Source organism: Heterocephalus glaber, unplaced genomic scaffold, assembly GCF_053883595.1.
Source record: "Heterocephalus glaber isolate CG9 unplaced genomic scaffold, H.glaber_assembly_v1.0 deba00001481, whole genome shotgun sequence".
NCBI classification, from domain to species: Eukaryota; Metazoa; Chordata; class Mammalia; order Rodentia; family Bathyergidae; genus Heterocephalus; species Heterocephalus glaber.
The window spans coordinates 53,776,717-53,802,766 of NW_028258317.1; the positions used below are offsets into that span (position 1 = coordinate 53,776,717).

Consider the following 26,050-nt stretch of genomic DNA (forward strand, 5'->3'; position numbering starts at 1 on the left):
TCTTGTCCCCTCCACTCACAGGGCAATCACTGAGTGTAGATCTTGCTCAGAGATACCACTGGATCACTGGATTCAGGTACTACCCACTCACAAATGCTTAGGTGAGGGCCTTATGTTTGATGACAGCCAGTTGCTACCGGTTTTCACATCAATACTCCCAAGAACGATTTATCCAGTTTCTTCTTAGTCTGTACACTACTCAGTCAAGATGTAGCCAACATACTTCCTTTTATATTCAAAGCAGAACACTTCCTGCATTGGGTCAATCTCTATGACTCTTAAGTCACACCCCTACCTCAATACCTTCTCTTAAATTTTCCCTTGCCTAAAATAAAGATAATTTGTTGTGCAGGTAGCACAGGCTTGTAATACCAGCACTCTGGAGACTGAGACAGGAAGATCTCCTGGGCTACACAGCAAGTTCAAGGCCAGCCTGAACTATATAGCAAGACCCGATCTCACAAACCAAAAATCAAAACAAAAAACTCAAACAAATAAAGAGAATTAAAAATAATAATATTGAATGCCAACTTCATCTGAGATATTATTTTAAGTTATGTACACACTCATATATATAAAATCTAATTTAACCTTTACATGAATTTATCATTCCTATTTCTTGAGCTCAGAAAACTGAGAATCCAAAGTTTAGACAACAGATTTTTGCGGTCGGAATGTGTCCTTTCCATATTCTAAAATATTAAAATGTTAAAGTCGTTATCTGAAAAAAAAGGTGAAGGGATCATGGGCAAATGAGTCTGGGATGCAGTGCATTGAAGGAAGTCCCCCAGTTAGCTTTGCCTCTGCTGTGCTGACTTGCGCTGTGTTTTTTACTGTCCACACTTTGTGTGGCGCCCTCTACTTTGTGGGAAGCACACCATTTAGTAGCCCCTTCAAAAAAACAAAAAGGGTTTTTGCTGCTTTACATAATGTCTTATCACCCAAACAGATGCCATTTATGGGAAGAATGGGCTGTGTCTCTTACTTCAGCCTCCTTCACATATTCAGTCCAAACTTAGCTGGTCTCCCATGATGATTGGCAAAGACACACTAAGCTGTCTGCATCATCTCTTTTCTTCCCGCTGTATCCCTTACTAGTTCTTGAATTTTCACCTGCCCAATTTCCTGTATCCAAGCTAATATTTACATGTAAACTAAGTGACCTCTGAATGTCCCGAAGTTGACTTCTTATTAATAGAACCTTTAGCCTTCGGACAACCTCTGATTACATTTGTGTAACTCTTCATTGTCTTCTTATCCAGGTAAGAGTCAATTGTTTGAAGATCAGAGTCTTTAAAAGGTTTTGAAAAAAGAAAAGAAATTTTTAATTTAAATAAACATTACATACCTGGCAGTAGGGAAAAATGAAAGAACTATAAACAGCTTGTCAGGAAGCATCATGCTGTGTTAAATTATAGGTAATAAAATCATAGTGTCACGAAGAAAACCACTACACAGACATTGAAATGACTCTTCTAAATTGCAAGACTTGCATTAATTCCTATTTCCTAGGATTACACAGACTCATGACTGCACTTGGAGGAAAGCGAGCACACACTTTCTGCCAAGTCCTTGCAGTTTTATGAGAAGCACTGAAATTTTGATATCTTTGCAAAACAGATCTTGAATTTTTAAGCACGTAAATGTAAAAATGCACACACTGCTGCATTTGCACAGCTAAAATGAAGTCTGACATTCTCTCTGGACTAAATTCCCTGCAGGCAACATGAAATGTTGCTACATCTCAACTTTCATAGTGAAGGGGGATTGCCACTCAGCTGATATCTTTTACATATGAGGTACAATTTGGGTAGTTTCTAGAGAGAGGAGATAAAGGAGCTTGGAAGAGTTGACTTCAATTAAGGCTACATTGAAGAAGTCTTGGCTACCAGGGCAAGTAGAAGGAAATGGCTCTTCTGTTTCTTCAATGTACAGATAGTCCCTGAGTACCTACTAAGCTATGGTGCTGGATGCCACGGACGGGAAGGCTAGTCCGTAGACCTATAGCCTTCTCCATCTTCTTTTCACAGGCAATAATTTTGAACCTTCCTCTGTTTGCTGCGTGAACATCCTGATCAGTTATTCCCATAGTCTCTTGTGTTCTTAAAATTTTTTTATCATCCTATTGAAGTAGTTTTCAGAATATGGTTCCTGGACTAACAATATCAGGATCAGCCGGGGATCTATGAGAAGTGGATATTTTCTGGCTTCAATACAAATCCACAAAAGCAGAAATTTGGGCTGTGAAGAAAGGACTGGCTCCTGATCTGTATCTCATCAAGGTCTCCAAGAGATGGAATGCACACTGCAATCTGAGCTCCAATGCCCTCTGGGAACCACTCTCTCCAAGACCAGTACAGTGATTACCTCTGATTCACCAAATCTAGTTCGCTGTAGTCTTTCCTCAGACATGATCCTTCCTGGTCTTTGTACCATATCACAGCACTCCTTTAGACTTTCTTGGCCCTTATTTCCAGTGGTCTCGTAATACACCAATTCTCAATTCTCTTTTATCTCAGGCTATTGCTTAGTTTTTTTCTTTTATGGACTCACTTTCCTCCCATTATTTAGAATTTTCCACTATTAAATCTCTTTTTCTTTCTTTTTGTACTTTCTCCCATGAGGATCGACTATATCTCTACGGTCTCAATTACTGATTTGAGACATGAGACTTTTAAATCTTTGCTTTTTTTTTTTTGGTACCAGGGATAGAACTCAGGACCTTACGCTTGCGAGGCAGGCATGGTGCCACTGAGCTAAATCCCCAGCCCTAAATTTTTGCTTTTAATCCAAGCCTCTGTATTAATCTCCAAGTTTGCCATTCCAATTGCTTCCATAGAAAAGCCATCTCTAGGGCTGGGGATTTAGCTCAGCGGTTCTGCTGCCTGCCTCACAAGCACAAGGTCCCAAATTCAAACCCCAGTACCAAAAAAAAAAAGAAAGAAAGAAAGAAAAGAAAGAAAAGCCTTCTCTACATCCTGTGGTCGCTTGAAGGGACTACACCAAAACTCAAGCACCGGGTCCCCCAATATAGCTGCTCCCAATTCTTCAGCAGACTGTCAGACAAGAAAACTCACCTATGCTCATTTTGGTTTCATTCACTCCATGGCTAATTTCATGCCAAGGTTCACTGAATCTGTTTATATTCTTTGCACTTCCACCAACTTTCCAATAGGCTCGGTTTCTAGTAATCTTTTACTTTAGTTTTTCTAGTAATTGCTTCCTAGTTAATCTTCTCAAAGCATGATTCCAGGGCTTTTAATTGTGTCATTCATAAGACTTTTAATGAATCTATTACCTGCCACCACTTTCCACACAAAGTCTTCACTCATTAGGTTGGCATTTAAGATTATTTCTTATGATGCCAAACTTTCCTTCTTCACCAGGGTTAGCTGGTACTACTCTCTGCTCTACTATTACTGAACCAGTGATTCAAGATTAAAGAGTTTCTGGATTTCATTGTTAGTATTCCCATAACTATATATTTTTAATACTTTCACAGAATTGGGACTACCATCTCAGTTGTCCTCCACATTATCTTCTTAGGTTGTCTTCATCTGGACATAATTTTTCCACGATTTTCACTTCCTTTATACCTTTCTCATGACAGGTGTCACATCTGTGAGTAATTATAACAATTGCACATGGCTTCTTTCTCTGGCTAGATTATAAACTGGTTAAAGACAGATACTAGTTGGTCTCTAAATTTGTCATTCTCCCGTGTTCATAGAACACAACTTGTCACATCACAGGTACTGGTAAGTAGTTGTGTGTTGAATGAACAAATTCTGCCTGCACATTGCTTATGAAATGATTGATGGATCTCATAAGATAAGAGCGGCCAGTGAGAAGGAGAAGGAAAGACAGGTACAACATAAAGGATGGAAACAAAAAATTTGACTTGAAGAAACAAATGCTAGAGTTCTTGAAGCATAGACTTAGGAAAGCGATGTGGATTTGTTTTCAATTGTGAAGTTCTAAGTACAGGGGAAAAATATTCACCAGGATACTTCCCAAAGAGCTTAGAGAATTATGTAACATTACTTCTAAGGAAAATGAATAGCTGCTAACTTATAAAAATGTGTGTTCCATGGCTAAATAATTTGGAAGAATTTGACCAGCAAAAACAAGCAGGATTGCTTATCATACCATATCTTAGAAGTATTCCTTGGTGACCATATGACTCTCCAGGAAAGGCTGTATGCAATGGTATCTCCTTCACTTACATGACCACAACGCTTTCACCACATAGCAACCTGTAGGAATAGCACCTCTGGAGAACTCATGCTGGAAACTGCATGAATAACTCTTTGCAACTTTTGTTAGCTTTGCAATAAGAACCTAAAGGGAATTTTAATTCTGAGCACCTTAGAAATGGAATAAATAAATTAGCAGGCCCATAGTTTGGCAAGGAAAAGAGCAGAGTACTTCTATTTCATCTATCCAAACATTGTTATCTGCTTCACAGTTCCTGGTCCTCCCAAGAGGATTTCCCAGGTTATCAGTGATCTTGGGGGGAGTCTCTCTTCCAGCTATGTCATTCTCCTTCTCTATTCTCACTTGGTGAGATATTTCTTTCTCTGGAGAAATTTTCTTAGTAATTTGAGGAAAACAAGAAAAAAGAAATTACTACACCCATAATCCTCAGGCCCTTATAGTTTACAGTGGTTTGAAAATGTCACTAAACCAACATATATACTATACAGTATTTTATAGCTTTATCAAATAAGAAACTGATCAAGAAGGGATGGAGTATAGAATCCCTGGTCTTTGGTATTTCATAGCTGTGGTCCTTTTTTTCTAAATGCCATGACATTTACTTGAGAAATGTTCAAAATCATTCTTAAAGGAAACAAGCACCAAATATCAAATATACCAGTCCTAGAGTGCTACACATATGGCAACATAAATTTACCCTTGTAATCCTTAAGAATTGCTCCTTGAGGTATCTTGAAAGCAAAATAAAAGCTATTTTTGCAGTATTTAATGAAGATGAATTCTTTATGACTATTAGAGAAGGTGTGTGTGGGGGGAGGTGTATAAAATCAATTTAAAGGAATTTTCCAGTAAATGGAGAGTCCACAATTAGTGAAAGGAGTTCATATGTGACTATTTTTTGATTATCTTTCTTGGGGAAAAAATCAGTATATAATTGTAAGAATTAACTACATTCTGATTTGTACATGTACAAATACACTGCAGTCTTCAGTCTTTTATGGGTTTTCCATTTTTAATATTATTCCAATTTTACTACTTTTCTTCTAAGCACTCAAATCTGCTCATCTGGACCTATCAGCAGGTAACATATTTTTACTAAATTTTTTCTGAAATTCTTTGTTCCAGAATTAGGATTCACCATGAAGATCCTAGGCATGTCACCAGTGATGTGGAAGATTATTCAATCAATAGGTTGGTTCTACATAGGGATTAAAATCTTCTGGCTAATGCAAGGCTGTCGATAGCCCCTGCAACTTGGGCTTTCCTCTAGGCAAAATAATCATACTGTCCATTTTAGTATGATTTCCCTCGAAGAGTATCTGGACAAGACATAAACTGGTCTACTGGTTCACTACATACAAGAAATTATATGTTTACCACCCCTGAGAGCTAGCAGTGGTTAAATTTTTCCATGTTAAGAACTACAAAATTACAAATTGATACGTATGCAATTGTACAGAATGTCATTGCTTTCAAGATGCAAACCTACTGGCCACACCCTATAAAAAATTGTAAGAGTGGGCTGGGGATTTAGCTCAGGGGTTCTGGCACCTGTCTTGCAAGCGCAAGGTCCTGGGTTCGATCCCTGGTACCAAAAAACAAAAACAAAAATTATAAGAGCTGTGTCTTTGAGTTTCTCATTTGATTTTGAATGAGTGAATAATTCCATCTTTTCCATTCTAGTCATATCATGACTCAACTTTAGTATAGAAATTTAATCAATCTAGCACACTATTTGCACTTTTGTTGAAGTTAGAGAGTGAGTGTTTTCATTATCCCATCCCCCATACAGACTATACTGGTGTCCTGTGGAAAACAGGTGCTCAATATACTTGGTCAATGAAAGAGTGGCTAAAAACTGTCTTTTAAGTTTTTAGAGCACTTAGGTATTCACTTGCCTAACTCATTTTATGTCAAAGAACTAAGTAACTGTTCCCATCTAAGCTGTCCAGGTGGACTGGCCTCAGATCTTTATGCCTCTGTTAACTCTTCACCCACTGGCTACCCATGAAGTGCCTTTCCCAAGTGGGTGTGCTGGGGGGTATCTGCTTTCAACCCCAATACTGCACTTCTCATTCACCATCTAATTCCCAGTTGGCTCTATTTTCTAAGAACTTGGTTATGGCTCTGGCAAGGGGGTAGATCTTTGTCCTGATTGTGCCATTTTTTTTTCTGTGATTTGAATCTACTGTGTTTGCTAAAATCTGACACTTGTACTGGGAAGGAGAGGAATAATTGCAGATAATCATATTCAAGCCCAGAGACTGTAGGGAACAAAAAGCAGCATCCAATTTTGAGACTTGCTCAGAAAATCCAAACCTCACTTTGACGGTGATGGGAGAGCAATGTCAGGATGGATTTCTGTGAGATATTACATTACTAAAGATACTGAAAATCACTCTTTCCTAATGTAAGGAGGACATATGGTTTTTCATCAGGAGCCTGAGCTATGGCTCCATTCTGGCCTGCCTTAGCCATTATGAGATGAAAGCAGGTGGAAATTATTCATTCCCTCCTAACATGCCTTCTTACAAAATAGCTTTGCCATGATCTTTTTGCTTTCAGGGAAATATGATAAATGAGTCCTTCCCACGAGCAGGCTGAGGACTCTCACCTTCCTCAGCACATCGTCGATGCACTATCATTTCAGCACCATCCTTGCTCAAGAGTTGGCAGGAAGTATCTGTGACTCTGTCTCACTTACCTTTATTATCATCAGCTCACCCTGACTCTGCCACCCCAGGCTGTTCTGATGGGCCCACCCCTGTACACGTAACTCCCATCTTTCACCCATCCAGTGATGGCTATGCCAGCCAAAATAATCAGAATCATATTCGGAGTTAGGTACTCATCCTTCACAGTATGGGAAAGTTTGCAGAATATACAGTATGTGAGATAATCCCGCCAAAAAATATATACACATTTCAGCAGTTTCCAGTACAAAATAAATGCATGGGAGCTAAGAGTCACCACTTTGAGCACCTCTTGTAACTGTAGAGGCCAAAGGTGACTTGTGTTAATCTCATGATGTCTCAATAAATTTAGTATTAAAATATTTATACAAGTTTTTCTTTTTTCTTTGGCAAACTCTCTCTCTATACACACACACATACATACATATATACAGATATACAGATATATGTGAGCATATACTATATATTTATTTATTGTACTAGCATATAATACATACTATATAATAGTCTCCAAAATTATTGTTTTAATACTCCTTTGATATGATTCACATCTGAAAAGTGAGATTTAGATCCTGAAGTATCACTTTATACTTGTGCACAAACAAAATTAACTAAGTTCATGAGAGGAAGGGGGAAAAGAGTGGCCCCAAGAAGCAGGTGCCACAAGAATGCGTGTGTGTTACCCGGGTTCAGGAAAAGAAGTGAAGAAGTGGTGGAATAAGAAGGTACTTGGAAGTAATTGACCCTTGTTCAGTCCTGCCCTGCCCGGTCATCCCAGGTAGGTTGTGTTCGTCTGTGGGCTGCAACTCTGAGGGCAGAGGAGATGATAGTGTAGCAGAGAAGACAACTGGCTCTGGAGTCAGGAGCCAAATTAAAATCCCATTACCTTTGCTTTCCAGTTGCATTAATCAGGGAAAATCGTCCTACCTTCTGATATTAGGGTTCCTTGCCTGTGACCCAGGGATTAATAGTAACTGCCCTCCAGATTTGCTATACAACATTGTACCTGTAGTAAAGATAATGTATGGCACATTTGAAATTTTTTGTTGAGAGGATAGTCTTGAAATAAATATACATTCTAATTTGTTTCATTTATTCTAATAGTTTCTCTTTGTTCACTGAAAAGAAAGTTTTGGGCTAGTATCTGTTTGGGTTTTTTTTGTCGATGTCTTGTACTCTGAACAACCACTTTGAAGATAACAATACACAGTGTATTAACTCTTTTATTCTGTTATTATTTTGTTATGAAATTTTACTTATTGTTTCATAAAATAAAAAGAGGACAGTCTTATGTTATGCTCTTATACACACACATACACACACACACAAACACACCATACACTAATAATAGTTTCCCTCCCAGTGATTATGGAATAATATAAAATAAATAGCAACTGGACCTGGAACACAGATGCTAAAAAGCCTTATTAATTATATTCTATAATATGCTTCTCCCACTATCATGCACATAGTAGGGGACAAAGCACATAGAAACTCAGCAGATGGGAACTGTAACATCTGCACCACAGTTTTGTTTGTGTGGAACATGGTATTTGAGGCACAGGAAGCTCTGAAGTCACATTAATCTGCATGAATAAAATTTACCAATTTTTTGTGAGACTCAGGTAGGTCTCAGAAGTATTCTGGTGACAAAGAATAGAAACTACATTTAAAGAAGTAGATTTTTAAAAAATGAAATGGAGTATAGCTCAGCCATAAAGAACAAGAAACTAGAGACATTTATAGCTAAGTGGATGCACATTGAGGTGATACTCTTCAGTGAAATAAATAGGACACACACGTATAAATACTGAATAGTTTCTCTAGTGTGAGAAACTGAAAGTATAAATAAGGACTAAAAGGTATAATAGATAATGTGAAATAGGAAGAAAAGGTCCAAAGGAGATGGGGAAGTGGGAGTGTGAGGGGAAAAGAAAGAAGGGAATGGAATTAAGATGAGAAAAAGAAAAAATGGAAACAAGTCTGTGTAAATAGGGAGGGGTGGAGGGGTTGAAGGGAGGGCAGGGGAAGGGGGAAACAATAAGAACCAAGACGGATTATATAAAGGTCCAAATTTCCAATGATGAATGTCATTATAGTGTATACCTTAAGTGTACCAATAAAATTAATTTTAAAAAAAGAAGTACAACTTGTGCCATGAAATAGGATAAACATAAGATCCACTAATGGAGGGAAGTGGAGAGCGAAGAAGTAATAGAGAACAAAGGTCATCACTTAGGCTATTGAGATATAATTATTATTACATAATTAGCTAATAAGAAAAGCAATATCTTATTTGTTTTGTATATATTTTACCACACTAGAATAAATTCTGTCTTAATATTCTACTGGTTGACTAAAAGTGTCACTTTCTTAAAACACTTCTGTTTCTATAACATACCTAAGTGTATCCATAACTCTGATGTATATTAATGTTTTCAGAGAATTTGTGCTTATCTGCAACTGCAGAAATGAGCCAGTGCCCACAGAGTTCAGGTCATGTACTGCATAGAATGATCTAATGTCAGTTCACAAGAAACGGATATACATATAGGCTTTAGTTTTCTTATCTATAAAATAATACATTCAGACCTTGTCGGTTGTTTGAAAACTGTCTCTTGGTCCTGAAGGAGTTTCAGGGATGGGGGCAGGGGGGAGCAGGATGACTGGGCTGCTCATTGGGTCTTTTTTTCAGCTTAGGCAGCTTTTCTTTTTTTAAATATCTGTTTTAAATATTGGCTTTCCATAATAAAGTTTTCTTTAGATGAAGTGTTATACCATAAAGAATTTATTGATGATATCGATGATCTCAGCTTCTGATGATTTGCTTATGTTCAGCTTGTTTTTTTGTTTTTTTGGTTTTTTCTGGTACTGGGGATCGAACCCAGGACCTTGTGCTTGTGAGGCAGGCACCGGAACCACTGAGCTAAATCCCTGGCCCATGTTCAATTTGTTTTTGAGCATCTTTTTTAGTGCACAAAAATGTGTTTAAATTGTTTGCAGTTTACTAAAATTCATTGTTAAAATGCTTCAAATCTCATTCATGATATCCCTTTAATATTGCTATAAGGTCAAGATAATTCATTTTAAGTGTAAGGAAGCTGAGGTTCACAGAAGTAGCCATGTATCCAAAGATGCCCAGGTGGCCAGTTAGGGAGCTGACATGTGATTCAAGTCCAGTGGCCTCCTTATACCATACTACCTCACCTATATAAAGGACTCTTCTGATCTAGGCTATACCATCCCAAAAGTGGAGAGAGAGAAAATAGAATAATGTGCAATCTTATTCCACATTCCAAATATGCTCTGAATATTCAGGACAATATAGCTTTTGGCTGATTCTCTTTTCTGTGACCATTCAGACCACAGTTGTGTTGTCCATTTAAGCTCCATCTAGGGAATATGAGAGAAATATTAATTATCATTTAATTTGATTACACTTAGTGTTCAAGTCTGACATAAACTTGAACCTACTTCTGTACTACATCTATATCTGTTCATTAAATATATTCCTGGTAAGCAAGCCAAGAACCAAGGAAGCTGGGTAGGGTGGAAATGAAAGTATCAAAGCAGTATTATATTTCCATATTATGGGGGAGAGAGAAAATTTAGAACACAAATTGGCTTTATTAAGGAGGGTATTATACACATTATCCTCATTGCATACTAGAGAAATCTGAAGTTCTGATAAGTTAAGAAACTCAGCTAAGGTCATATAACTCGTAAAATGGTAGATTGAAGACTCAAAACCTAGTATCTTCAAAGTAAGTTTTTTCAGTTACAGTTAAAATTAAACTATAGTAAAGAATTATGAGTTCATTGAGCTAAATAAGGCAAAATTAAGTTTGTTGTGCTTAAAATCCATATCTGTCCCAGAATAAATGTGTGTCAGAGCCTATTATAAATAGATGGAGCCTGGCTGAATTCTAGATCCTGGTGGACAAAGCCTGAGAATAAGAGCTAGTATCTTAGATAACCACAAGAGAGAAATCCTGGGATTGGGTTTTGGGTACCAATTCTCAGTAATTAGCAGTAGCTTCCTAAGTTACTGTATTGAGAAAGTATTCTGAGGCCTTAACAAGATGGTAAGAAATTGTACAACAGTTGATTAGCTATGTCTGCCAGAAGTGTGGGAACGGAAGTGGTGGCATGAGTGCTACAGGTTTCATGGCCCTTGCCCTATCTACTGAGATCAGAAGGTACTTTCTAGCAATTTTTAACAATGACTCTCAGATGACATTCCACTATGACATTCCTTGATTCTACCTCTATTCATTGGCTGAATCAAAACACATATAATTTTTTTTTTTAAATCTTGCATCTCTACGTATCTAGTAATTTGCTGCCATTGGCTAAGACACCATCACAGGCTGTCTTCAGTACAAAAGCAAAGTACGATTCACTTTCACCAGGCAAAATGAACTCATCATAAGTGAAAGAATGGAAGTCCTTGTGAAATAATTATTCTTCTTACTGACTTAGTCACCAGAAACTATATTTTCATGGCAAATAAAATATTACATTACTATCACAGAATATACAACCACAAAAATACCTTTAGGATCATTCAAGATGGATCTCAGTAACACTTTTTTTTTTTTTTTTGCTACCGGAGATCGAACTCAGGTCCTTCTGCTTATGCAGCAGGCGGCAAAACCGCTGAGCTAAATCCCCGGCCCCTCAGTAACACTTTTGATACCAACGTTGCACATGGTGTTTCATAATCAGCAAATAAAGATACCACTTTGAAAAAATTCCGTGAAAAAAAGAAATGAAAGGAAAAGAAGAGAAAAGTTTTCTCCCAAGCTTCTAATAGATGCTCAGAATTTTGCAATGAACTACTGGAAGAGTCTTCGGGACCACGTATTTCAGCTCCCTAGTGAGGAAGAGTGTGGACACAATCTGAGCGAGACTGACCCTGAGGACTGCAGCGCCAGACCGTGTCTTCCCGGCCAACTCTCCCGGCCTCATCCTTCTCACCAAACTGTGGGAAACCGGGCTGAGACTAAGGCCTAGGCTGAACTTTCCTTGAAATGTGGGGGAGGGGATAGCAAGCCATTCCCTCCCTCTGGTTGTTTGCTAGCATGCCGGTCTCAACCAGTTTCAAGGAGAGAAACAACTACAGCAGCAGTGTGATTGCAGAATATACACGTCCCGGGGCAGTCTGCAAATTATGAGAACCTGACAAACTTTCCCTGAACCCTGGGTCACATGTTTGTTTCTTCTTTGTGTGAATCTAACTAAAGTGAAGAGCACTGTCAGTTTGGGGCTCATTGCCCACTAGAGGCAAGAGCCCCTGGCTCCCCCTCTTCCAAATCATCTCTGTGTCTTTTGTCTCCAGTCCTGGTTCCTCCCCGAGTCAGGGATAAACTTGTAGGTTGGATCCTACATCAAAACATCTGAATTGTAAAGTTTCTATTTAGGGTTGGACTCCCACTTGTTGACACGTGCTTAGCTATCGGGCTTGGTCATAACCTTCATACTACCCAGCCAACATATGCTTCGCAAGGGTAAGCCAGACTACGGCTGAGATTTCTCTAGCAGTTATTCAAAGAGTTAGAAGTACAAAAATCATGTATTATGATCAAGTATTATGTATTATCTGCCAAATATCACAAAACAAGGGAGGGGGCCTTGAGATGCTAGAGGACAGAAGCCTCTGGCCCACCTAAGAGCTTCAGAGTAAAAGAGAATTTTTTCCACTGGATATTAGAGCTGGGAGAAGCTTTAAAATAGAAAAGACTTTAGATTCAGTTAAATTTCACAGGATTAAATACTGGCTTTATCACATATTAGCTGTATCACCTACTACTGACATGCCTTTAGCATGGTGTGTGACATGTAGGTGGGATCGGGGTTGGAGGGTGGGTGACTTTGCAGTCCCTTCACTTTATAGAGGAGGAATGGAGTTCAGAGAACTGAAGCACCTCACTCAAGAAGATCAGTCAGCTCTGTCAATGTGGAGCAAATAAGATGGGCCCAGGAAGCCTGATGTTTCTGGCTGGCTTGAGATGTTTTTCATGTGCAAGGTTCTGCATCTTTGGTTATCATTCAGGATGCCCACTACGAAACTCTGGCAGGACACTGCACATTAGCAGTGTTCTTTCATAGGTATGGACTTATAAAGTTCAAAGGATCTGTTTGTTCTTCCCTGGAGATAGACCACTGAGGTAGCTATGAAGTGAAATGAAATTAAATTCAGCTCAGCTTTTTCTTTACGTAAGTCCATACAATAACATTGGTATCACTTTGCTTTCTATATTCATTTTCTAGTTTATCTGAAAACATCATTCTATCCACTCATCCATCAAATATCTATGGAATACCTGCTGTGAGGTTAGCCCTATGCCAGAGCTCCTAAGTAATAAAAGTTACATGGTTGGCATCTCCTCAGCATCCTAACAAAGGAGCTTAGGGCTCCTGGTCTAGCTCAGTGGTAAAGCACTTTTTTAGCATGCAAGAGTCCATGGGTTTAACCCCGACACAACAGAAATAAAAAATAACAAGAGATCTTACAGTTTTCCCAGGGGAGATGCCTCTGAGATATCATGAAATACAGAATGGTGGTTAGAAGCAGATGGCTTCTTCCAGGGGCAGAAGGATAGCTGTGGAATCAAATAATCTCAGCTTGATTACTGCTAGTTCTTCGGCCTCAGTAAAGCCTCTTAACTTCCTAAGTCCCCACTTCCAGTCTATAAAGTGAAGAAGATAAGAGTAAAAAGATGATATGCTCCAAACACTACCTGGCAGCTAGTAAGCGCTCAAGGAATATTAGCTATGTCTGTAGTTGACATTAAAGTAGATTTGGAGATTTGAAACAAATGAGGAGGTAAGGTACTAGTCAGTTATGTCAAGGCAAGAGCTTAGGTTGTATTTTAACAATTTGAAAAGCAACCTGACTGATGACTGAATATTTGTGAATTTAAGTGGTAGTTTAAACAGAATTGTATTTTAAGACAGTTGGATGAGTAGGATGGATTAGAGAGAGAATAAAGTCAGGGAGACTAGTTGTAAAAATAATACTGTGGGCAAGAGTTAGTGGAAACAAGCTTAGCAGCAGACTATGGAAACAATGAAAAAGGCAGTCTGAAGATAATTAGATACTTTGGAAATAGAGAATAAAATGGAAGAAATTATGAGTATCTTAAAATTTCACACAGAATTCCTGGAAAAATGGATAACTCAGGATAAATAATAAAATCAAGAGGACAAAGACAAGGTGTTCAGTTTTCCTAGATTTCATCATATATTTTTATAACCAAATGGAATATTTTTATATTCAATTGGAATAGTTTTGCTCAAGCAACTTTGGCTGTCAGAATTTGGATACATGCACATTGGACAAGAGCCTCAGTGCCTTATGTGACTTGTTTTAATACCTATTATAAACTCTCCAGCACCACGGCTTGCTCTTTTGAAAGATTTGATAATGTAGATAATAGTCACACAAGTTCCGATCTTTATGACACTTCCTCAAAGATGTTACACACACTGGGGCTGCTGTAGCTCAATATTAGTGGTTTGTTTGTTTTTTCTTTTTTGGCTCATAAGTTAATACTGATTGGAATGGAAGTAAACCAGAATAGTTTCTGCTTTTGACAGAGAACATGGGTTGAGGGAAACTGCACCTTTCTTTTAATGACTTCCTCACCCTACACCTAGAAGTCCACCTCTTACCCAAATTTGTATAGAAATAACCCATAAAGCTTTACCTGTCATGAACTAAGTACCTGCTGCATGCCAGGCATTGTACAAAGTACTTTAGAGCCACTATCCTCTCATTCCCACAGGGTCCCTCTCAGGAAATTTTTATCATCCCAATTTTACATATGAATGGACCAAGACTTAGATTTGCAAACCCATCCAAGGCCATTCAATTATCTGGTACCACAGCATGATGCAAAACAAGCTTAAAGGAACATTAAAGTAATATGATTGAGGGTAGAATTTGGACTAGCAAAGATGAAGAAGAATATATTATATTCTACAAAGCATTCATTAGCCATAAATGGAAATTTACATAGCAATCACAGTGTGCTGCCTCTTGTAATCTTTTCATAATATGTTTAGAGGAAATCTAATTCTGTTAATTTTAAAACTTTAGAGTAAGGCGATTGTTTGACTATTATCTTTAGGATGCATTGCAAAGACATGGATAATCAGACTTCACAGAGATACACAAGAGGCTTGTGGTGTAGTCACTGCAAATTCTTTCCAGGAGTGATCAGTATACAGTTGTTGTTTTCTGAGTTGTAGCCACCAAATTCTTACGTTCAAGTTCTAATTCCAGTAACACAGAATGTGATTGTGTCATTCATCAGCTTTCCATCACTATAATGAAATAGCTGAGATCATTAGTTTATAAGAGAGAAAGGTTTATTGGGCTCTTGGTGTTAGGGTTTCCAATTCGAGATCGGGTGAGTTTCTGACTGGATGTTGATGATAGTGGTGAAGGGTATGCAGGGGAGCAAAATGCTCACCTCACGGACAGGAAATAAAAAAGAGGAAGGGCCTGGGGCCCCACAATCCTCTTTGAGAGCATGTTCTCAGTGACATGACAATCTCCCACAAGGCCCCAACTCCTAAAGGTACACAGCTCCTTCCAATAGCATTGTGTTGGGGACTACACCTTTAACACATGGACCACTGGATGACATTCAACATTCAAACTACACCAGTCATCTTGGGAGACAGGATTCTTGCAGAAGTAAAATTAGTTAAAATTAAGTCTTTAGGATGGGTACTATCTAAAAGACTAGTCTCCTCTGGATCAAGAAGATGTGGTTTTTTCATAAGATGGAGTACTACTCAGCCATCAAAAATGAGAAACTAGAGACATTTATTGCTAAATGGATGCACATTGAGGCGATACTCTTAAGTGAAATAAATAGGACACACATGTATAAGTACCAAATAGTTTCTCTGGTGTGAGAAACTGAAAGTGTAAATAAGGACTAAAAGGTATAATAGGTCATGTGAAATAGGAAGAAAAGTGGCAAAGGGGAAGGGGAAGTGGGAGGAGTAGAGGAAAGGAAAGAAGGGAATGGGATTAATATGAGAAAATGGAAAAATGGAAACAAAGTCTTTGTAAATAGGGAGGGGTGGAGGGGTTGAAGGGAGGGCAGGGGAAGGGGGAAACAATAAGAACCAAGAGAATGTGTAGAGGTGCCTATCTCCAATGATGAATGTCATTATAGTGTATACCTAAAATGTACCAACAAAAGGATATACAAAAATAAAATAAAATAAAATAAAAGACTAGTCTCCTTATAAGAGAAAATTTGGGCCCAAACAGGCAGAAGGAAGACTTTGTAAAGATACAGAGAGAAGCAAACACTTACAAGCCCAGGAAGAAGCCTCAGAAGAAACCAACCCCATTGACACCGTGATCTTAGGATTCTAAGCCCCCAGAATGGTCAGAAAATAAATTCCTGTTGTTTGGGCCACCCAGTCCATGGTGCTTTGTCATGGCAGCCATAGTAAATAACAGCACGCTCTATGTATACTCTAGAATTTGGTTTGTCTTGTAAGGAAAAGCAAATCAAGATATCAACTAGGTGGACAGAACAGTGAAAAGAAATGCTTTGATGCTTGAGGGCTCAGGAGTTCAGTGCAAAGGCCTGGGTGCTCTCTTAGATTTCAACACAATGAATGAAGGTGATGCAAGGGGCAGGCCATACAGTCGCTTTCATTTTGTTAAGCGTCCAAGCACCCAAGCCATCTGCTCACAACATCCTTGACACAGAGGTGGATTTCAAAGCCCTGCTTGGTGCCTCGCGTGATCAAAGTCCGGTGGTTACTTTCTCCCTTTCTTCTGCAGGGCCCGGCCAGTGAGCAGTCAGTTCTTCCACGCCACTCTCTTAAATGAAACTCATGACACTGTGTACCACTGAGTCTGCTTTTGCATAGGGTCTCTCCTGGATTTTTCCTGAATGTTGTCTTCACACTCTGCTTTTGACTATAAAGCTATAGCCAGCTAATTAAGTGACCTAAACAGGGTTAGCTAGACTTGCTTAGCTACATTAATACGGGTTCATGAACTTAAATAAATAAAGGGCTCTTGTTCCGTTATGGTTTAGATATAAAATGTCCCTCAAAACTCTGATGTATTTGGAGGTGGGTGACTGGATCATGAGAGTCCCATACTTATGAGTCGATGCGTCACTGATGAGTTCTGTAGCCAAGTGTGTAGTGAGGAGGTGGGACCTGGTTGGAGGTGGTCCTGGAAGGTATATTCTTGTCCCCTGCTCCTCTCTGCTCTCTCCATTTTCTTGTAGCCATGAGATGAGCAGCTTTCCTCCATCAGACCCCTCCGTCATGCTCCTTCTGTTTTGGAACCAGCCAACCAGCCCTGGACAGAATCTATGAGCCAAAATAAACTTCTCCTTCCTTATGTTTCAGGTGTCAGGTATTGTGTCTCAGTGACAGGAAAGTGATTCATACATGGTCTCCACATCTTGTTGTTAGATCTCTACCTTTGCTATCTTTTTAATAGGTATGTCATTTTCTTTTAACACATCTAAAATACTAACAATTTCAATTTTGAGAATACCTGTGACATGCCTGGAATTTTATATTATTACCCTTAGTTCTAGTCTTCAAACATATCATTTTCAATCCCTAAAGAGATCATATGTGGCTAAGATTTGAATCAATGGGATCTGACACTAAAGCCTAGCATTTCCCCACGGGTGATGTTTTTCCAATTTTATTCATTCTCATGTCACTGTCCCAACTTCTACCATTTCTCTACACTGCCTATGCCAGTATTCAACTTAACATTTCTTTTTAAATAGATTTAAAATTTTACTTTTGTATTAACAATATGCAAATATGTTTGACACTATAGTTACACTTTTAAAATACACATTACACATTTTACAAGAACATCCATTAACGCAAACAAGCATACAAGTCTAGAGTACAAATAATCACCCACAGAGTACCTAACATTATCTTGTGTGTCATCAGTGGTATGGATATTGCACACTGTGAAATACTCTGTTAAGAATTGCTACCACTTCGCAGAATGAGCCCAGGACAGAGACCAGTGCAAGGCATGGTGTCCAGACAATAAGAGATGTATGTTTCAAGCAAGTTGTGCAACCACCTGGAAGTAGCTTAAAATCTATAGCTTTGATTGGTGGGCATTGCGGGCTTGGGCTATTTTTGAAATGATATGCTCCACTCTCCTCTTTTCTCCTGTTGATTCTTCATCTGCTTAGCCCTTCTTGATAGTAATATGAGAATTAGGAAATCAAACCAGCAATGGAGGTAACACAGCTGCATAAATGCAGAAGAGCCGGCCCTGCAGGATAACCAAGTGGATGCAGTTCTTGATGAGGTCAGCCTCTTGACAGGAACAGTGGATAGATTTCAGAAATGGAGACTAGGACACAGCTGGTCCACCTGATGAATCTTTTGCCAGTTTCCAAAAATACCTCCCTTCCTGCCTGTCTTTGGAGATGGAAGTTCTGCTGTAATAAATGTATTTCTATGATATGGTTTGCAAATTTCAAGAGTCATCCATCAGGCCGTAAATAACCTGTAGGAGACATAACATCATAAGTCATGTTAATTTAATTTGGATGGAGGTTGTGATCTCACCTTGAAGCCCTATGTAGCAAATTGCAACCTAACTTAATATGTAAAAAAATAGAAGCCTAATTTAGGAGTATAACTGATAGCCCACTTTAGCCAATCACAAGCAGCAGATTTCAGCCAATCACAGGCAGCCATTTCAGCACACCAGGCCTAAATAAGGCACATGCCTAGCAGTAGCAAATCAAATGACTTGTCTACTTTGCTTCAGTGTCAAGCCTGTAAGCTCTCAGGGCTCACACTACAAGCAAAGTTCTGTGAAACTTCAGTGGTTCAAGATGCTACAACTCATAAATCTTTCTTTGCTCAAATCAACTGCAAATTTAATTCTTCTCAGGTTTTTCTTTTAATTGTCATTACAGTTTAATCTGTTAGTAGGCTTTAGGTGGCAGTTAGGGACCAGTGAAGAAAGACACGAGGGCACAGTGAAAGGCTATGTTAAAGACTACTTAAAACAGGAGTGTTTCAAATACATGTTTTCTTTCTCTCCCTCAGTTTCTAGACCATATCCCTCACTCCAATTTGGCTGTTTCCTTTGTTGCAAGGCACCTTTCCATCTGAACTTCACTACCAGTTTCCAGGCCTCTTGCTTGCAAATGCAAACAGCTTGTTGTGGTCTGGCTATTTTTTTAAAAGCTAATAAAACCTCTAACTACATTCATACTAGTTTACAGATCAAGGAAGTAACAGTTCTCCTGTGTGGGATCCTGATCACAACAAATGCTTTGGATTTAGTTCTGAACAACACAGTTTATGAATATTGCTTAGAACAGTTCATATTCTGTCAACCAGGCTGAGCTATAGCAGTTATTTAGTTACTGTAGAGATACTTTGTAGGTGTGATTAGCAAATACAATCAATTGATTTTAAGTAAAGGATTTTACTCTTGATAATGTGAGTGTGCCTTCTCCAATCAAGTGAAGATCTTAAACACAAAAACTGAAGTTACCTGGGAAGAAGAAATTCTACCTCAAACTGCAGCATCAGCTCCTGCCTAAATTTCTAGGCTCCCAGCCCAATCTAAAGAATTTAGACTTCTCAGCCCTGATAAGGGCCAAGCCCTTAAAACAAATGTCTTTTTGCAGGTACATAGGCACACAGGTGAAAGGACACAGACATACCAGATACACCCTACTGGGTCTATTTCTCTGGAGAATCCCAACCGACACACTGGCATATGCACACAGGAGGAAGCCAAGATTGCAAGGGGTCCAGGAACCAGGAGGGTCTGGGGGCTGGTATGCTAGCAGTAGCTGAAAAAGTTACAGATACTTTGCCCAGAGAAGTGAGGTCCAAGTGTGACTTGACAAGTGAAGGCCTAAAATGCAGAAGAGGAATTCAACTTGTTCTGTGTTGCTCAGGAAATACAGAGCTGTGCTGTAAAGGTAGAAGTTTTAACGGGTAGATGAGGGACAATGCAAGCAAGAGACTGTGATCCTTAGAGCTGAATCAGCTGTCCCTGGAAGCAGTGAGGTCCTAGGGACACATTTTCAATCAGAATGGTGCTATGAAGTTAGTAGAGGGACTCCTTGACTAGATGAGAGAAAAGACAGTGTAGCACTGAAGCTCCCCTCCTGCTTGATATTTCTAAGGCCTCGGCTGCTTGTTGATATGCCAGGCAGGCACTGTGCTCAACAAATTATGCATTTGATTTTATAACTTCATCTTTCTAACTCCTGAGGTGAGCATTGTATTCTCACCTTGCACACACACACAAAATAAATAAAGCTCTTGGAAGTTCAGTAACTGGTTCATTATCAGTCAATAAGTAGAAGCACTAGGTTTCAAACAGCCTATCTAATACCCCAAGATCTCTATGGCTCTTGTGACATAGAACACCCCTATACTGAAACATTGTTTACCTGTAATAGTAAAATTCAAACAAAATGGTTTGTTTGACCATTAGCACGTGATCCTAATTACCTACTCATTTGTCTGCCTTCAGTCCAACACGGCAGATTAATTTAGTATAAAATAAAGTCTTACTTGTCAAAGCACTGGAAATATAAGAAATGTATTCTTACAATCACCTACAGTGACTGGCCATGGATTATGTAGGAATTTGGCTGTAAACAAAATAGGCATAGTCCCTGCCCCACCAAGAAATTTCTAGCTGTGAAGAAAATACTAAATTGAAATATATTAATAATTGTTTAATTACAATTGTCATCATTCCTGAGAAGAATAGGTACTCTGAAAGTAATGAGTCGGCCCATATGTCATCTGGAGGCTCAGGACTGATTTCCTTCAATAAACCATTGCCAAAGTGAGAGCTGGCAGATTCACAGGGTACAGTCAGGCACTATGTTCAGCATGACCTTGGAATTGGAAACCCCTTATAGCACTGACCAAAGGCCAGGATAGTTGACTTAGGAAAAAAAAATAGCAGTTGCATAAGATGAGCCTGAAGAAGTAGACAGAGGTTACTTCATGCAAGGACATGGATAATATGTAACCTTTTTAAATGAATGAAGGACAAAGATAACTTGGTGGCTTGGACATTCCTATTGTAAAGTCCTCAGATGCAGTCTCACTTGGAGCTTGAGTGACATTTAGAAAGAGTCAACGTGGCAGGCTTGATACTTTTATCTCTAGAAAGTCTTGTTTCCAAGGTTGGACCTTGGCTGGCATCACAAAACCTTGACATTGGCAAGGTTCTCATCACTTCCAGAACAGCTAAGACTGTCTCAAGTTGCCTAAACTGTGCAAACAATATGGTTTATGCTGAATACTTGCTTGTCTTCTGGGAGTTTGGAGTTTTAGGATGTGACAGGCAGAGTGTCTAGGTAACCAGTCCTCCAATAAAAATCCTGGATATTGAGTCTCTAATGAGTGTCTCTGGTAGCGGGCAGTACATGCGCTATCACATTTGTTCCTGGAGGGATTAAGGACATCTGTGGGACTCCACTGGGAGGGCACTCTTGGAAACCTGTGCTTGGTTTCTTCAAGTTTTACCTAATGTATTTTTTCCCTTTGCTGATTTTGCTTTATATCTTTCTCAGTAATAAATCTTAGCCATGAGTACGACCACATAAGTCCTGTGAGTCATCCTAGTGAATTAATGACCACAGAAGGGCCTAGAAGAATGAACTGCTCCCAGAGAGCTCCAGCCTCTGGAGTTGCTTTACTACTCCAGAGTCTAGAAAAGTCTACAGTGATCCACAGCTGGATAATAAAAATTTTAAAAATACATCAACTTCCAATGAAGATTTATAATAAATATTAAACAACCACCTGCAAACCCCAGTGCTACTGCCCCAGATTTTCTAAGAATATAGTACATTATCTCCAGAAGGTCCATTTTGTAATCTCTATAGTTTTACAGTATGTGCCAATGAATCTAATAAACTGTTCTTTAGGGTATTTCCATTTTACATCTTTATATTAAGCCAGCCAATCTTACAGTCTAAATGCTTTCTTTTATGTTTTAATATATTATTCAACACCAAGAAAAATGAGTCATAGATTGGCACTTTATATTCTGTTAATTACAAAAACTATCAATTAATTGCAAAAACCACACAAAAGCACATTTTACAAAACATGCCAACTTCACAATAGTCGGTAGAGCAATGCTTCAAACTGCTGATTTTGCTTACTAAATATTTTTGTTTCTTTGAGTAAATGCAAATTCAATATATTTACCCTTCTGTTCTTAGGAGGGAAAAAGGAAATAAAATATTAATGAGACAAGAACTGCCATGGAAGACAAACCTTACTTTCTAAAGTAACAACCAAGCAATACCACTGTGTCTTCTATCTCTGGAATCCAACCATTCTGATTCATTACCAAAGCAGATTCGGATTCCTATCACAGCGCTGATCCTCCTCCCAGGAGCTGCCACTTGGGAAAGTCACAAGCTCTTAGACTTGACACCTCTGAGAACCCTGGCCCACTGTTCTTATGGAGGTTTTCACTGATGTGGATCAATAAAATGTCCCTACCTTTGTTGAGTACAGTTAGAATTTTTTATGAAGTCACTAAATATTTACAGGGTACCTACTTCATCAGGGTATGTGCTACTTGCTAAAGATGATTGAGTCTTTTGTTTTTAGAAATGGTCAGACCTAGCCATTCACAATACAGTGAAACAGTCAAGACTGTGTTAAGTAACAGATGCAACCCAGAATCATAAGGTCGGAAAAGGCAGAAGAAGCCTCTGTGGACTGTACAAGTCTTCCTAAGTGGGATCTGTTCTGGAATAGGAGGACTGGAGGGACTCAGTGGTTAGAGGCAAGAGAACATTTCTGATGATGTTGTGATGATCGTAAATGCACATATAAGAGACCACAAATAGACTGAGGTGGCCAAGAGGAAGGTGTGTTCGGAGAAATAATGCAAGGTCAAGCTGGAAAAGTAGGCAGAGAATGGCCTAGAACACAGCCTAAAGTTGGCATTTCTCTTGCTGGTGCTGAAAGTGCACCAACAATATCTGTGGAACAGGACGTATCTGTAGGTGAAGTATAGGAAGAGTAATATGACAGAGGCCGTAAGTCACGCAGATAGAGGTCTAGAAAGGACCCAGAACTAGGGAGACTTGTCTCATCAGGTACCATGCCTGATGAAATGAGATCAAATTAGACTGGAAGTAAAGAAAGAAGAAAAATAAATGTACGGTATATGAAAAGCAACATCAGGTAACACCCAATACACATTTGAAACTCTTACGATACAGAGCTCCCATAAAAGAAGTTTAAACACTGTTGGTTCTAATATTATACTCCCATATTGTACTGACTTCCAATTTGCGGCCCTCATCATAATTATAATAAAATAATTATTAGTGTCATAATGGTTTTATTGTCGATCTCTTTTCAACTCATAAACTTGTACTATAGGATTATGTCTCAAGTGCCTGAGGAAGGTCATGGCATGGTGCAATTGTTCAAAAAATAGAATTCATATGTAGGCCCATTAGCAAGAATGTAAGCAAGGTAAATTACAGACGAATGTCTTGCCACAGTTTCTTATTTATAACCTGACTTATTGTGGTTAGATGATAGGACTTGAAAGCAATTGGTATATCAGAGCTTTTATGGTGTCTTAGGAGTGACATTTGTCCAAATCCCTATATAATGGACGACACCACAAAATTGAGTTTCATTATAGTGGTAATAATTACTTAATAACCTCCAAGGTAATAGATGAAAAAAGCATATTCAAGTAGGATTGTCAAATAAAGATGAGTTTTCATGCAAAATTATGAAAATACTGTTTAGCATCAATAAGGGCTATGAAACCCTATTTGCTCTTAAAATTGAAATCATTATGCATAAAAGCACAAAACTATTTCTTCTTCAATACCACTTTAATGAGCAAAAGAATTAATGAATTAGAGCTGGGAACACTGAGATTTAGGACACCATCTGTGCTGCTAGCAATTGGTCAAGGCAGATGGTAAAGTAATATATTCAAATCACAATCACAGAATTCTGCAACTCATTCTATATTTCTAAGCAATGGGGCCACTAACATCTTAGTACCTTAAGGGCATATTACTAAGTTTAGTGAATTCATTGAAAAATATTAACAATATCTGGTGATGTTCATATCAAAATACTACTTACCCCCCCAATCCATCCAATCACCTCTCTTATCTAAAGCAAGCTGAGGAACTCAGGAGATTGAGAAAAGTAATAAAAATTTATATTCCATGCTTCTGCACTGAAACTCATGCATTTTATTCGCAGAATGCACTCTAGTCTTCACACAGAGCTGAAGTCGTGCATGTGTGTTTACCTGTTTTCTAAGTCCACCGGAGGAGCAAGCAAACACATTACCTGTGAGGGTGGGCATATCTTAGAGACAGGTACACTGGAGAGACCAAGCAAAAATGTGTAAAAGTGGGACAGTAAGAGAAGAGGTTAAAAATCCAACGTATGAAAATGAGCAAATGAAACTACTACAGTCGCCTGGGACCTATGTCCAATGGAAATTGTCACTTGCCCATCACCATTTCTCCAGAATAACCAGCTATATATATATAATGGTGACAGTTGGCCACCCAGTGCTCTTTGTTTTAAAAGGGACGGAAAGTCTCACACATTTGAGAAATAGTCCTACTCATGTTTAAAGTTGGAGAAAATAAGTATCAATACTTAAATCATAAAATTCAATCTTGTGAAAAAGTCACTAAAATATTTTATATCTTGGTGAAAATGATATCTAAACAAGACCTAATTTAATGACTCTGATTATTGAAATATTGCAAAAACTGCCCTGTGGCATAGTTTGACAGTTCAGAAATTCTAAAGTTCCCAAGAAACTGAAGTATGGCTCCTTTTCTTACCAAGAAATTAAAATTCTAATAAAAAGATTCTGTGCAGAGTTTCCAAGAAACTGCCCATTAACTTGAGATTTGAAAGTGTAACCAAATTAATGACACAGGTATTCTCCAGCATGAGTAACAGATCCTAAAATGTTTTAGAAATGGGTTCTTGGCAGATTGGGGTGTAGTCTTGGAGATGTGCCAATACTATTTTGAGATAGCACAAAATGAGGGCTCTCCAATTGCCTTATATACAGAGCAAGGTCACATTTATGGTACTGTCTGATCACCAACTCCAATTTTTGACATATCAAAACACACACTGACAGATCATTATTCACTGGCACCGAAGTCTTTTAATTAACTATTATTTTTGTTAAGATGTGGAAATAGTTGCCATCCCTAATTTAGTCTCTAGACCATCTTCTCCCATGTGGCCTATTCCAAAGATTTTATCTTCCTGGGCATCTGTTCTCTCTTCTCATCTAGTCTCACGTGATGTTCATCCTCTGTTCACTTCTCTACACCCACAAGTTAACTCCCACAATCCATACATTCATAGTCCATATCACTTCATCATTTTTAAGTTCTACAGATAAAGGTCTGGAAGAAACCTATTTCCATCTGTTGATTTTAGAGATTGATGCTCTGGTTCCATATTTCAACCCATGGCAGCATTAAAGCAGTTCTATCAGCCCTTGCCATTACCATTTGTATAAATGCATTCAGAAGATAGAATAAAAGGGAGAGGCCTGACAACCTGACAGGAAATGCCTGTAGAGGTCAAGGATCTCTTTAAATCATTTTAGGCAATGAATATCTAGGTTTCATGTACTGTTTATAGTATTTTAAAAATTGTATTTTCTTTTTGTCTACCAAGGCAGCAGGTACAAGGTCAAGGATCATTTTGAATGGTTTCAGGCAATGAACTTCTAGGTTGTTTGTATTGTATATAGTATTTCAAAAATAATATTTTCTTTTTGCTTACCAAGGGAGGAAATATACTTTGTGGAAAATTTGGGAAACAGAAAAGCACCAAGCAAAAATTAAATTCCTCTGTTACATGACCTAGAGATAACTGCTGTTGACATTTTAGTACATAACCATGTAGCTTTTTACCATTGAGAACTTCCCAGTGGTGTTTCTCCATTTGAAAACGGAGGTTTAAGTGCAGAAATTCACAAAGTCAGTGTTACATTTTCCCACATTTCATGAAAATGTGCATCTGTAAAAGCTTTGATTGTTTCTCCTAGTTAAATTTGATCATCA

At 38.5% G+C, this 26,050-nt stretch overlaps 1 protein-coding gene across 26 annotated transcripts in view; it reads right to left on the minus strand.

The window, feature by feature from the left end:
• The window catches only part of Trpm3 (transient receptor potential cation channel subfamily M member 3), an 843,949-nt gene that overhangs the window by 467,119 nt on the left and 350,780 nt on the right, over window positions 1-26,050 (minus strand). The window lies entirely within an intron of this gene.